The sequence below is a fragment of the Rhinoraja longicauda genome, chromosome 11 (assembly GCF_053455715.1).
Source record: "Rhinoraja longicauda isolate Sanriku21f chromosome 11, sRhiLon1.1, whole genome shotgun sequence".
NCBI lineage: Eukaryota > Metazoa > Chordata > Chondrichthyes > Rajiformes > Arhynchobatidae > Rhinoraja > Rhinoraja longicauda.
Window position 1 is genome coordinate 12,551,050 of NC_135963.1, and position 12,503 is coordinate 12,563,552.

The 12,503-nt window shown below is 44.6% G+C and overlaps 1 long non-coding RNA gene across 4 annotated transcripts in view; it reads left to right on the forward strand.

Moving 5' to 3' along the window:
* Positions 1 to 310: 310 nt before the first annotated feature.
* Positions 311 to 12,503, forward strand: part of LOC144598304 (uncharacterized) — a 102,047-nt gene continuing 89,854 nt past the window's right edge. For all 4 annotated transcript variants that reach the window (XR_013547843.1, XR_013547841.1, XR_013547842.1 and 1 more), the window contains exon 1: positions 311 to 430. This is a non-coding gene — a long non-coding RNA (uncharacterized LOC144598304). The remainder of the gene's footprint in view (positions 431 to 12,503) is intronic.

A 12,503-nucleotide genomic window follows, 5' to 3' on the forward strand; every position in this document is an offset into this window, starting at 1 on the left:
TCCCTTTCAAAGTATCGCTAATTGCTGCACTCTGATAGGAATTTTTCTGCACTTTTTCTTCGCCCCCCCCCCCCCCCCCCCGACCTGTATTGCTGTGCTGTCACGGCGAAAAGCTAAAAATCAGATAATAACAACCCTTCAAAACAAAACAAAATGTTTTGAAGGTCCAACATGCCCACATAGTTTTATGCAATGATAAAGGAATCAGATTCCTGCCCCTTGCAATTTTAACGTTAGTATTTCTTCCCCGGTCCTCCCTTCCCCCCCCCCCCCCCCCCCCCCCCCAAAAAAAAAGAGATCCACATCATGACAGCTGAAGACAACAGGGTCTACACAAAAGATCAATAGTTTAATGAGTCACTGACGAGCTAAGTGCCACCAACACACTCTGAGATGGACTGTAATGGATTCAAGGGGAGAAAATAAAACCGTAAGTAATTGCGTTTATCAATGAATACCAAGGAACAATAACGAGCAACGCGGTGCCTATTCTCCGCGTACAGTTTCTAGCAGCCTTTCGACAATCCTGTTGCAGTCGCACCGAAAGCTAATTTGATTTTTATGCTTCAAAGAAATTTTTAATGAAGTTAATACAAAAAACAAGTTTCCTTCTCTCCAGTGTTTATTGGGCAGGCGGGCCAGCTGTCTTTATGTTTAATAAAAAAAAGACTGCATGAAAGCAGCCTAATTATTTCTGGGTATGTAACATTTATAAATGAGGCTGCACCTAGATGTGATTGATGTGCAGCAGCAGACTAATGAACAGGTCACTCCGGAGCTAAGTATGCCGCTGTGGCAATGTCAAAGTGTAAATGAAATCTTGAAAGCTGTGATGTAGGCTTGTGCATGTGTAAATAACATATTAATTATTGACAGCCGTGGGAATAATAATTCCCATTCCCTCATCAGCCCGCCACATCTTCGTTTCCCCCCCCCCCACCATAAAAAAGTATTTTCCAATTCTGTGCATTTTTGCGATGCAATTATCCATTTGCAGGATGAACGAGTTTGCTCATCATTTAAAAGAAAATGTTAATTTCTGGCTACGGATTATCTTTGTATTTATATGCAAATGACAATAGAAGCCAAATACCTGAAGAACTGCTCTGCAATAATCTCAGTTAAACGATGTCGGCGAAAGCAAAGAAATAAAATTGCAACTCGCTAGTGGGCAGATAACGGAATTAAGCTGTTGCAAAAGAGAGATGATTTGAAATGTCCTTCTTAATTTTCATTAACACACGAATGAGAAAATGAAAGGGTTTGTATTATGTTTGTCACTTCTGTTACCGCTGCTTATTGCTCTATGTTCAACGTGACAGCTTGTGAGCAAAGTAGCAATAGTATTAGAAACGCAAAACACAAAGTGGCTGGAGGAACTCAATGGGTCAGGCGGCATCTGTGGAGGGAATGGACGGACGAAGTTTTGGGCTTGGATTCCTCTTCGGACCAATTGCAGTAGAGGGGGAGAAAGCTGGAAAAGAGAGGTTGGGAGCAGGACCAAGCCTGGCAAGTGATAGGTGGATACATGAGGATGGGGGGGGGGGGGGGGGGTTGAGCACGTGGATGGAGTAAGTTGTGAAAAGGAGACGTTTTTAAGAATTAAAGGACATTCTTTTAGGAAGGAGGTGAGGAGGAATTTCTTTAGTCAGAGGATGGTGAATCTGTGGAATTCTTTGCCACAGAAGGCTGTGGAGGTCAAGTCAGTGGATATATTTAAGGAAGAGATGGATAAGGAGGTGAACGTACAAAGGATGGGAAAGGAGCAGGGTGACTGGGGTGGGGTGGGAGATGGTGGGAAAAATGGGCGTGGTGAGATTGTGGGGAGGTCAGGCGAAAAATAGAAATGAATTTTGATGCATTTTTTAGAAATATGTTATCATGTGAACATGAACGGTATTCAATAGACAATGGACAATAGGTGCAGGAGGAGGCCATTCGGCCCTTCGAGCCAGCACCGCCATCCAATGTGATCATGGCTGATCATTCTCAATCAGTACCCCGTTCCTGCCTTCTCCCCATACCCCCTGACTCCACTATCCTTAAGAGCTCTATCCAGCTCTCTCTTGAATGCATTCAGAGAATTGGCCTCCACTGCCATCCGAGGCAGAGAATTCCACAGATTCACAACTCTCTGACTGAAAAAGTTTTTCCTCATCTCAGTTCTAAATGGCCTACCCCTTATTCTTAAACTGTGGCCCCTTGTTCTGGACTCCCCCAACATTGGGAACATGTTTCCTGCCTCTAACATGTCCAACCCCTTAATAATCATATACGTTTCGATAAGATCTCCTCTCATCCTTCTCATCATCTATTCACATGTGTGAATGCTTGGAATTCTTAATTAAAACTCATCATCTGTGGCAATTTCAAAATCTGAAATATTTTAACAAAATATTTCAACATTTATAGCGGAGGGGAGAGTGGGGGAGGAGGGAGGGGGAGGGGGGAGGGGAGGAGGGAGGGGGGAGGAAGGAGGGGGAGGGGGAGAGGAGGGAGGGGGAGGGGGGAGGAGGGCAGGGAGAGGTGGAGGGGGGGGGAGGGGGAAGGGGGAGGGGGGGTTGGGAGAGTGGGGGAGGAGAGGGAGATGCTCCAATGCAGGAGAGGTTTGGGCCCAACGGGTCCACTTGGTCTAGTATTTTATAATATTGAAGCTGACATTCATTCAGGATGTTTTGCAGTGTTTAATAAATGAAGAACAATAATTCACTGATGCCATTGCTGCTTAATTTGAATAAATTTAGCAGAATTGAGGAACATTAAATAATGCATTTTACTCTGTATTTAAAATTTATAGTGCGGAGATTTGTCTTTAAACATTGAAAACATTTGTAAACTCCTCCGAGAATTGAGTTTGTTTCTTAAAAATGGATTCTTGGAGCAGCATTGATACTTTGTAGTTAGATGATTATAGTTAGATAATTATTAGAAGGAAAACATCCAATGTCTAAAGATTATTGAATATGATAGCCCACTGTGGCAATGCATTATTATTAATTTGTCACAGAATGCCACAAGAATTAAAGCTTTAGTTTAGAGATACAGCGCGGAAACAGGCCTTTCGGCCCACTGAGTCCGCGCCAACCAGTAATCCCTGCACACGAACACTATCTTACACACACACTCGGTACAATGTACTATTATACCAAGCCACTTAACCTACAAACCTGTACATCTTTGGAGTGTGGGAGGAAATCGGAGATCCCAGAGAAAACCCACGCAGGTCAAGGGGAGAATGTACAAACTCGGCGCAGACAAGCCCCTGCAGTCAGGATTGAACCCGGGTCTTAGGCAGGGCCGTCTTAACGCATGGGCCTGATGGGCACTTGCCCGGGGGCCCACGAGCATAGGGGCCCCATGCTGATCTGTGTATGTTAAGTGACTTGCAATAAATAAATACTGCTTTAAAAATGTAGGTTCAATAAGTGCTTTTTTCGCAACATTTTCGGTCACTAAGTGCTTCTCACAGCGATCTGTAAGTGCTTTTCGCAACAATGTAGCACCCTAAGTCCATCGCTAAGTGCTTTTCGGTAAGTGCTTTTCGTTGGCACGACAGGGGGGGCTGGTAGGGAAAGGGGGGTGGGGGAGAGTAACGGTGGGGGCCCCAGTACACTGCTTTGCCCGGGGGCCCATAATGCTGTAAAAATGGCCCTGGTCTTAAGCGCTGTAAGGCAGCAACTCTACCGCTATGCCACCGCGCTGCTTTCCCTGCTTATACCGTGCTTCCAATGAAGAACTGAGCTGCACCCTTTACACCAAAGAAAACTTTGAAGGAAAAGGGAAAGTTATGTTTAAGAACTGTGGTTTCATTAGCAATGAAGGCTTTAGGGCTTGGGATAGAACAACCTGCTCCATCTTTGTCCCTACCACCGCATAATGCTCGAAGTTAGTGTCATCAGCAAATATATGAGTCCAATACTGGGCTTTAATTTCAAGAATGATGCTTAGCACAGACATTTATAAATGTGACCAAAGAACTCATTGATGTAATTTTTGCTCCATGCATAATAAGAACGAACTTCTTATTGCTTGTAGCAAAATGCAGTGCAAACCTTATTCCAATCCCATATTACATTTGGATGTTTTGTTTAGTTTAGTATAGTTAAATTTAGAGATGCAGCGTGGAAACAGGCCCATCGGCCCACCGAGTTCACGCCATTTTATGTTATCCCACTTTCTTATCCATTCCCCGTAGATTAGGGGCAATTTACAGAGGTCAATTAACCAACAAACCCGCACGTCTTTGGGATGTGGGAAAAACCAGATGAAATACACGCAGTCATAGGTAGAACGTGCAAGCTCCACACCGACAGCAGTTTGGAGGATAGTGTTGAATCCGGGTGTCTTGCACTGCCAGGCAGCGGCTCTACCAGCTGTGTCACTGTGCCACAGGTTACTGCAAAATTCCACCAAATCATTTTAACATCCATGTTCCAGAATAATGGAAGGGATGTGATAATACAGACTTTGACCCGCAATCTATAATGTAATCTCCATCCCTGAAGTGTTTACTCAAATACTGACTGGCTTTTTGTTAGTCTAGTTTAGTTTAGTTTAGAGATACAGTGCGGAAAAAGGCCCTTCGGCCCACCGAGTCCGCACCGACCAGCGATTCCAGCACATTAACGCTATCCTACACACACTAGGGACAATTTTTACATTTACCAAGCCAATTCACCTGCAAACCTGTACATCTTGGGAGTGTGGGAGAAAACCGAAGATCTCGGAGATAACCCACGCAGGTCACGGGGAGAACGTACAAACTCCGTACAAACAAGCACCGGTAGTGGGGATTGAACCCGGGTCTCCGGCGCTGCAAGCATTGTAAGGCAGCGACTCTACCACTGCACCACCGTGCCACCAGTCATGCAACTGCTTCCAGGGCATCTGCTCTGTCACCCCATCCCTTTTGACTCCCTGTCTTGCCTGTGCCCCTCCTCGATGCGCACCCATTTCTATCACATCCCACCCCCCTTTCCCCTTCCTCTGTCCCCTTCCACCTATAATCCCTTCTTCTGCCTTTGCATTTCACTCCTCTGCTCCTGTATCTCAGTGTTTTTGCTTTTCACCTCTGGTCTTTGTCCACGCATCTTCCAATCAAACCCCCATCACCAGTATCCACCCATCACTCACTCTTTGTTCTATTCGCACCTCTGTTCCAGTTTCCCCCCCAACCGTTTACAAAAAGGGTACCAACCAGAAATATGGGATTGACTTAAGGCAGAGAAAGATAGTTTCTTGATTAGCACGGGTGTCAGGGTGCGTGGGGGGAAGGCAGGAGAATGGGGTTAGGAGGGAGAGATCGAGACACTTCTTCAGATTCGCCTGTCTGTTCCCTCCAGTAATGTTGCCTGACCCACTGAGTTAGCCCAGTGGTGTTTTGTTCAAGATTCCTGCAGTTCCTTGCGTCTTCATAACAATATATATACTGGTCCACCACAGATTTTTCTAGTTCCAGAGCCTTTCTGGATTTTCTGTTTTGCTGGACTAACAGAGATCACGGTCTTGGGTCTTGGCGCCCGTAAAGTCGGCCACGGAAGTCGGCTACGGGAATGGATCTGCCAGCTCCGGCCGGGCTGGGGTTCCAGAGCCCTGACTGCAAGGGCCAGATTCGGCCTGGTGAGGTCGAGATCGGCCTCCTCACCCGGCCTTGGCGCCATGTTTTCAGGGGGACTTGCGTGAGGGGGGATTTAGTCCAGATTAAAGGAGGGCCGGAACCACCAGTTGCCGGAAAATTAGTGGTGTAACTGTATAATCCTAAAGCATAAATGCTTCCACGATGGGGCCCAACCCAGGCGACTATTTATGTGTGAGCCACAGAAGCAGATTTGCAATCACATATAATAATTGCTACACACTTTTAAATCACTACTAGACCAAGTGGACCCGTTGGGCCCAAACCTCTCCTGCAGGGTCCTGCCCCCCTCCCATTCCCCACCCCCCCCTCCTCTCCCCCTCCCCCAACTCTACCCCCTCACCCCCGCTTATCCTCCCTCCTCCCCCCTCCCTCCAACCCCTCCCAGCTCCCTCCCTAGGAGATAGATTTAAAAGTTTAAAATGTGAATAACTTTAAAAATTTAACACCGATTTCAGTGAAACTTCTTCCATTAGCACCAATGGTGAGTAAGATGGGCCTAAAATTGTCGTGCTATCGTGTACCGTTTTGGCTGTAGTTCAGGAACAAACAAACAAACAAACAAACGAGAGTTTTAGTATATAGATTCCCTTGTCATGTATCTGTACACTGTGAATGGCTCAATTGTAATCATGTTTTGTCTTTCCGCTGACTGGTTAGCATGCAACGAAAGCTTTTAACTATACCTTGGTACACATGACAAGAAACTACACTCAACTGAACTGAACACATCGATTTTTCACTGTGACTTCTTTCTTTTTTCAATACAGAACGACTTATTTTTCAATGCATGGTGCTGCCTTTCTTTTTTGGAACCAAAAAAGACAGTACCTGTCCCATTTTAAGTCTCAGGGCATCATGCAGAATGTTACTCTGGCACCGCTGTACCGTACTGAAAATGGCAGACGGTTGATGCAAGCTGAGGATCTGTGTGCTTGCCACAGATGTCGGAGCCACTCCGCAAGAGTAGTAATCCCAATGTAACTGGTAGTGTCGTGGTTACCGGTGTTCAAAATGAAGCAGATGACACGGAGAATTCTTCAAGAAGTTAAAAGACTTTATTTGCAAACAACGGCTGGAACTATCAGGATGTCAACCATCTGACTGTCCACTTAGTACACCGGGCAGCCTATTTTTATAGGATTCTTCCAGTCTTATCTTCTTTTCCTTATCTTGCCCTCATACTCCTCTTTACAGTTATTCATCTCTTTGCAGTCACCCTGTTTACCCTGCCACCATTAAAGTTTCAAGTAATCACCCCACTCATTGATGGATGTCTGTATTTCTTCACATGTCACCTTTCACCCTTGTCTTCTATCCTGGTTCATCCATCAATGTTTCTCCTCCTCCTGAGCAGCAGTTACAGACACGTGTCAAGGGCAAGGAATGTCTAGAGCGCCTTAATTAGTTACAGAGAGGCGCCCAATGCCTAAGTAGTTACAAACCTTAAACAACAATGTCTAATGTATAAAATAATATCGTATTATCTCCCATAGTAGGAGTCTCCTTTGAAACTTGTTAGTAATGACTATAATGGATGGACATAAAATACTGGAGCAACTCAGCTGGGACAGGCAGCATCTGTGGAGAAAAAGAATGGGTGACATTTCCCTTCGAGACTTCTTCAGGCTGAGAGTCAGGGGAGAGGGAAACAAAATATGGAAAGGTACAAAGAACATGTAAGGTGTGAAAAAACAGATCAAAGCAGATGCTGATCAAGGAAATGTGCAATGGTTCATTGTGTCCCATTCCTTCTCTCCAGAGATGCAGCATTTTGCGTCTATCTTTGGTGTAAAGCAGCACTATAATCGATGGAATCGTATTGACAAAACAATAGGCTTTTCTGCGCAAATAAACCTTGATTCATAAGTTCATATGATCATGTCATAGGAGCAGAAATGGTCTATTCAGCCCATTGTCTGCTCCGCCATTCAATCATGGCTGACCTATCTTTCCCTCTCATCCCTATTCTTCTGCCTTTTGCCCATAACCCTTGATACCCTTACTAATCAAGACTCTGTCAATCTCCTTGAAATAGATTGCTCTATTTAAAGAAGCATTTTATTTTTACCAGTTTTTACCAAATCTTTCAAAATACTTTGGAGACAGTATGTGTATCAACGCAAAGTATAATAATGTTGGAATTTAAAAAAAATCCCATGACTGGCATTTAGAGCCATCAAGTACCATGGTTATATATAGAGTACTCAAAAGGCTGTGTTAAACTGGAATGTGTGATTTTATTTTCATTTATAACGTTGTTTAGTGTGAGATTATCACTGGGTGTTAACCTGAAGGGCCAACAAACTCTAAAAGAATATTGAATGTACTCAGTCCCTTTAACGTAGCCAAATGTTCCAAGGCATTGGCAGGTCAGAGACAGGTTAATGCCTTCAGCTTCCCAATACAGTGTGCCGCAAGACAAAAACTAACTGTGAGCCATTTTTAAGAAGAGATTGAGAACCATGACTATAAAAGCTTTTTCAAAGAGGTAGGTTTCAAGGAACACTTTTAAAGGAGGAGAAGGGGGTAGAAGGGAGGAGAGGTTGAAGGAGGTTGTGCAGCGGTAGAGTTGCTGCCCTTCAGCGCCAGAGACCCCGGGTTCGATCCTAACTACGGGTGCTGTCTGTGCAGAGTTTGTACGTTCTCGCCGTAACCGTATGGGTTTTCATCGGGTGCTCTGCTTTCCTCCCACACTCTAACGACGTGCAAGTTTGTGGGTTCATTGGGTTCGGTGGCGCAGCGGTAGAATTGCTACTTTAGAGCGGTTGCAGCACCAGCGACCCGGGTTTAACCCTGAAGACGGGTGCTGTGCTGGTTGTACGGAGTTTGTTCGTTCTCCCCGTGACCTGCGTGGGTTATCTCTGAGATCTTCGGTTTCCTCCCACGCCCCAAAGACGTGCGGGTTTGTAGGTTTATTGACTTGGTGTAGGTGTCAATTGTCCCTAGTGCATGTTAGTGTGCGGGGATCGCTGTTCGGCTCGGACTCGGTGGGCCGAAGGGCCTGTTTCCTCGCTGTATCTCTAAACTAAACTAAACTAAACTAAACTAAACTAAACTAAACTAAACTAAACTAAACTAAACGAAATAAAACATACAATCTGAGGGGCTTGTTCCTGTGCTGCACTGTTCCATGTTCTAGGTATGAGGAACTCAGTTCACAAAGTACACTTATACCCAGTAGAGAAAGGCATTTTCTCACTCTGAGATGAATTCAAATCCGGATCTCACATATGGGAAGGGAGAATCCCTTGCAACCAGTTGCATTATTATTTCCCTGCGTTCAGTTCTGTGCTTGAAAAGCCATATTCTTCTAAGCGGTGAAAGATCGCACTAAGTATTCTGAAAATGTGCGACAGGTGTTGTGTAATCGGTTCCCGAACAATGGTTTAAAGCACCACCATCTCCTGCGTTTGGTTCACGTTGCTCGGAATCCAATTTTGCTAGTACAGACTGTCCCAGGCAATCTGCACTGCAATCTTCCTCCTTGGCAGCGAGCTATAATTACACCTTTCTTCCCTTTGCATTCATCAACTGCTGCAGTGCGGAATAGCAAGGCTTTCACCATAGAAGATATTCAGGAAGGCGTTTGGATGTTTAAAAAAAAGAGTTGAAAGGAACGTGTTACTTTCTGATGTCGAAACGAGACTGAAGATACCAGCACATGGTCAAATAATGGGCAGAGCAGTGACCTTACCCTGGAGGCAGAGTGCAGTGTATTAACCAGCAGAGCACACTGGGTGGAAGGATTTTCAGTGTAAGATTTTCAGTGGCAAAATATAGAGCTGGAAATAAATTAATCTGGCCACATACATTAAAAAGCCTGCACTCAAAGATGCAACTGCTTCTTCAGAGAGGCTAAACCCTATTTGATATAGCCTTAGTGGGAAAAAAAATTTCCTCCTATCATCGGCTATCATTCATGTTTAGGAGCATGGAGAGGAGGCACCAAAGTTGCAAGTGTGGTTGTTACGACTGCTGTTGACTAGAGGTCAGAACCATGCGAAATACCAGTAGTATGTGCCATATCATTATGCAATCGTATTCCACTTCCTCTGCCATCCGGCAATCCAATATTAGAAGGAAAAAAAAGATTTATAAACGCTGCTGGGCCCGGTGCATCTAGAAACAAAGTAAAATTGAATCCTAGCAGGCTCTTGTCAGCTACGAGAATTTGTAATCCCCTGGTTATTACCATGAAATGGAGTTTCTGGGAAGGAGACACTTTCAGATTAGATTGATGGAGATGGAAGTTGAAATGCCGGTTTAGAAGCACATTTGGTCCAATATTATATGGTGTTTAAGGAGGACTTATGGAACTGATTGTGTGACATTAATTTGACATCCGCAGTACATGGATGAGAAATTGTCCATTTCGAGAGCTTGAATTCCAGGGTTTGCGGAATGTCTGAAGTAATTTTCTTCGGCAGCGTTATCCTCATCTGGGTGAACGGCCACGCAGCTGAAGTCCAAGACATCCTTCTGTGCCGAGAACGCCCCATAATAAGCACTGCCCCTAAAGGGGTCTTATCAATTATTAAACATTTTGGACAGCGAGGAAATAGTCTCAAAGAAGAATTTTACAAAAATGCTTATTATCCACTTGAACCTGCGTTCGCGAATTACACACAAAAGAAGCAATGATGCTTTTGAGAATCTGGGGGGGTTTTACTAACCCATTCTGAAGTTTTGACCTCAACAAAGGTTTCAAAGGTCTTTTATTGTCACGCGTACCAATTAAGGTACAGTGATATGCGCATTACCATATGGCCATACTAAAAAAAAGCAACAAGACACACAACTACATAAAAGTTAACATAAACATCCACCACAGCGGAGTCCCCACATTCCTCACTGTGATGGAAGGCAATAAAGTCTAAGCTTCTTCCCTCATTGTTTCCCGCGGTCGGAGCAGCCGAACCACCACTGTCCGGGATCGAAGCTCCCACAGCCGGCGGTCGAAGCTCCCGCGTCGGGGTGATCGAAGCTCCCGGTTCTGGGCGGTCGAAGCTCCAGTGGCTTGGAGCTCCCGACATTTGTCTCTAACCAGGGTCCGTGAGCTCCATGATGTTAAAGCCCGCAGGCTCCCGCGGTTGGAGCTCCGAAGTCGATCCCTGGCAAAGGTATCGCGAGCTCCATGATGGTAAGTCCTGCAGGCTCCCACGGTTGGAGCTCCCATAGCCGGTCTCCAGCAAAGGCCGCCAACTCCTCGATGTTAGGCTGCAGTGCAGATGGAGATACGATATGGAAAAAAAATCACACCTCCGTCGAGGTAAGAGATTTAAAAAAGTTTCCCCCAACCCTCCCCCCCCCCCCCCACCCCCCACATAAATCAAGCTAAAGAACACTAGAAAAACATACATTTAACACATATTAAAAAACAACACAACCAAGAGCTGCCAATAGTTTACATAAACAATCATTTTTAATGATTCAAAGTTATTAGTATAAATGATAAAAATTAGATATTGCTGCAATACAAAATGCACAACAAATTATTCCTTAGAAATCCAATTTTTTCATATAAGACTGTATACTGGTTTTGAGTATTGTAGGTCAATTTGTGAATAAACAAAGAATATTTGCTGGTCACAGCCAGTAAGTCTGGGATGTTTTGTTAGAGGACAATTATGTGGCTCGGCTAATAAAAATAATCATTCATTGTTATTCGTGTGTATCCTGGTAATTGTAGGCTATAAAATGATGTCTCTTCAATCAGCAGTGGTTAGTTGGAGGAAACCCCTTTTGATTACAAGCTTCCAAATATATTATCAAAGACTTTCGCTCGTGGTGAAAAAATACAAACTAATATAGATGTTGGAAATCTGAAAAAAGAGCAGAAAGTTCCGGAAATACTCAGCAGGCCAGACTGATATGGAGAGAGAAATGGAGTTAGTTTATTTTAGTTTAGTTTAGAGATATAGCGCAGAAACAGGCCCTTCGGCCCACTGAGCCCGCGCCGACCAGCGATCCCCGCTCAATAACAGTATCCTACGCACACTAGGGACAATTTCACCAAGCCGATTAGCCTACAAACCTGTACGTCTTTGGAGTGTGGGAGGAAACCGGAGCTCCAGGTCATGGGGATAACGTGCAAACAATACTCCATACAAACAATACTCATAGTCAAGATCGAACTTGGGTCTCTGGCGCTGTAAGGCAGCAACTCTGCCACTGCATCTCCGTACCACCCAGTTAATGTTTTAGATCATTGACCTTTACTCATAATAATCGGAGATGAGCAGGTTTAAAGTTGCATGTAAATGGAGGAAGGGAGGTGGATGCAAAAAATCGAGATATGCTGTGTAACACATGACTTTTTACATGAAATGTTAACTCTGTTTTTACCCTGCACTAATGCTGCCTGATCTGCTGAGTATTTCCAGCAACCTTTGTGCATAGGAAGGAAATACAGATGCTGGTTGGCCACAAAATGCTGGAATAACTCAGCGGGACAGGCAGCCTCACTGGAGGAAAGGAATAGGTGACAATTCGGGTTGGAACCCTTCTTCAGACTCAAACCAGCCTATCTAACTAAGAATGCTTCCAAGATGGGGAATGCTTCTAAGAAGGTATCCAACCCAGGTGACCATTTGTGTGCGGGCCACAGAAGCAGATCTGCAATCACAAATTGCAATCAGCTCCACACTTTTAAATCTTTACCCCCATAGCACCATTTCTTACTTTAACTATATGATCTTCTTATGATCCTCTCAGATCTCTCCATTCTCCGACTCCCGACATCTGAAGGCAATAGACAATAGACAATAGACAATACGTGCAGGAGAAGGCCATTCGGCCCTTCGAGCCAGCACCGACCTTCAATGTGATCATGGCTGATCATTCTCAATCAGTACCCCGTTCCTGC